At 56.0% G+C, this 1,854-nt stretch overlaps 1 protein-coding gene across 2 annotated transcripts in view; it reads right to left on the bottom strand.

Annotated features, from left to right (window-relative positions):
• Positions 1-721, bottom strand: part of Fkbp8 (FK506 binding protein 8, 38kDa) — an 8,387-nt gene extending 7,666 nt beyond the window's left edge. The window contains exon 1 of one of the 2 annotated variants that reach the window (XM_013028379.1): positions 699-721. The gene's annotated coding sequence lies outside the window, so the exon portion shown is untranslated. The remainder of the gene's footprint in view (positions 1-698) is intronic. The other variant, XM_013028378.1, reaches the window with a different exon arrangement.
• Between the last annotated feature and the right edge of the window lie 1,133 nt (positions 722-1,854).

Raw genomic sequence — 1,854 nt, 5'->3', positions numbered from 1 at the left:
GGGAGCCCGCGAGTGGCAGACGGCGACCCCTTCGCGGCTCGCTGAGCTCCCGCGGCTGGAAAAACACTGACCGCGTTCGCCTAAGTGCAGACGCCCGCCCGAAGCCCCCGGGACCCCAACCCCGAGGTTCGGGGGGAGGGGGTGACGGGACGCCCCCACGGCGCCTGTGCGTGCGGGAGGCGCCGGGTGCAGGGCTTCCGGACACGCGCCTCCCCGCGTGCACGCTCGCAGTGGTGATGGGGTGCTTGGGGTGTGCCAGGGCTGCGACTCGAACTCAGGGCCTGGCGCTGTCCCTGGCCTTTTGCACTCCAGACTGGCGCCATGCCCCTTGAACCAGGGCTCCATTTCCGGCTACTCTCCACTGATCACAGCCTGCCTGGGCTGGTTTCGAACCCCGTCCTCAGGTCTCAACCTTCTGAATAGCTGGGATTGATCACAGACAGAGCAGAGCCTGCTTCGGGGGCTGATTGTCGCCCCTTTTCTGCCCAGCTTTGGGAGCTCTGTAATTGAGTCACACTCTGGTTTTGGGAGCTGCCTTAGTTTCTCAGGTCACAACTGGCACTGCCTCCTTCAGGAAGCCCTCCCTGAACTCTGCCGGCTGGCTTCTTTGTATCTGCAGTTAGCATTTGACAGCCTTGTTAGGGAGCCTCCAAGGTCCCCCCAACCCCGCCCCCCACTGCTTCCATAGTTGCAATTACCTTATCTTCTTGATGAACCCAACCTTCCCAGATCCTGCTCACTGCCCCAAATGGACTTTGATTACTAGATCGATGGTCTCTCTTTCTCACACACACACACACTTTCTCCTTTGGCTGTGTTTAGGTGGTTTATTTTTGAATGATATTTTTTTGGGGGTCCAGTCGTGGGGCCTGAACTCTGGGCCTGGGCACTGTCCCTCAGCTCTTCAGCTCAAGGCTAGCGCTCTACCACTTGAGCCACAGTGCCACTCCCGGATTTTTTCTTTTTGCTTATGTGGTGCTGAGGAATCGAACCCAGGGCCTCAGGCATGCAAGGCAAGCGCTCTACCACTGAGCCACCTCCCCAGCCCCTAGGTGGTTTATTTTTGGTTTGTTTGCTTTTTGTTGTTTTTTGTCAGTCATGGTGCTTGAACGTGGGGCCTGGATGCTGTCCCTGAGCTCTTTTGCTCAAGGCTAGCATTGCTCTATCACTGGAGCCACAAGCTCCACATCTTGTTTTCTGATGGTTAATTGGAGATGAATCTCCTGGACTTTTCTGCCCCAGCTGACTTTGAACCTCGATATTCAGTCGACAGTCTCTTGAGTAGGTAGGATTATTAGGCGTGAGCCACGTGCACCCAGATTCTCTCTTTAGAGATAGTCTCACTATGTTTCCCAGGTTGGCCTTAGCTTCCTGAATAGCTAGGACCACAAGTGCGTGCCAGGGAATCACCTTTCACTTTATAAAGAAAACGAGGCCTGGCAGAGTGTATGACATGGGCCAAGGTCTGGTCTGGGTGACCGAGAGCAGGTTGAACCCTGGCCCTTCCCCACTAGAGCCCAGGAGTGGGATGTGGCATAGCCACGGGCAGATAAGCCCTGACTGCACAGCTTGATCATCCTCCATAGGAAATGAAACAGAAGGTGTGGAGGAAGGCTCCCCGCCCATACAGGCCTCCCACCGCCAAGGACAACCTGGACCTTACTCAGGCTCAGGACAGAGGAGTCCCCACAGGCCGTGCCCTCTCGCTGGAACACAAAGAGGAAGGAAACATTTTATCTCCAGGTTGCACGGGCCCAGTCAAGAGTCTGGCTTGATGGGTGGTGCCTAGATGAACACTACAAAGGAGCAATAGAAAGCATGCTCTCTCAGCCTAAGCTCCACGGCTGGACTGCA

Source organism: Dipodomys ordii, unplaced genomic scaffold (genome assembly GCF_000151885.1).
Source record: "Dipodomys ordii isolate 6190 unplaced genomic scaffold, Dord_2.0 Scaffold108, whole genome shotgun sequence".
NCBI lineage: Eukaryota > Metazoa > Chordata > Mammalia > Rodentia > Heteromyidae > Dipodomys > Dipodomys ordii.
Note: the sequence above shows the minus strand (reverse complement) of the source record. Positions and strands in the feature narration are given on the sequence as shown.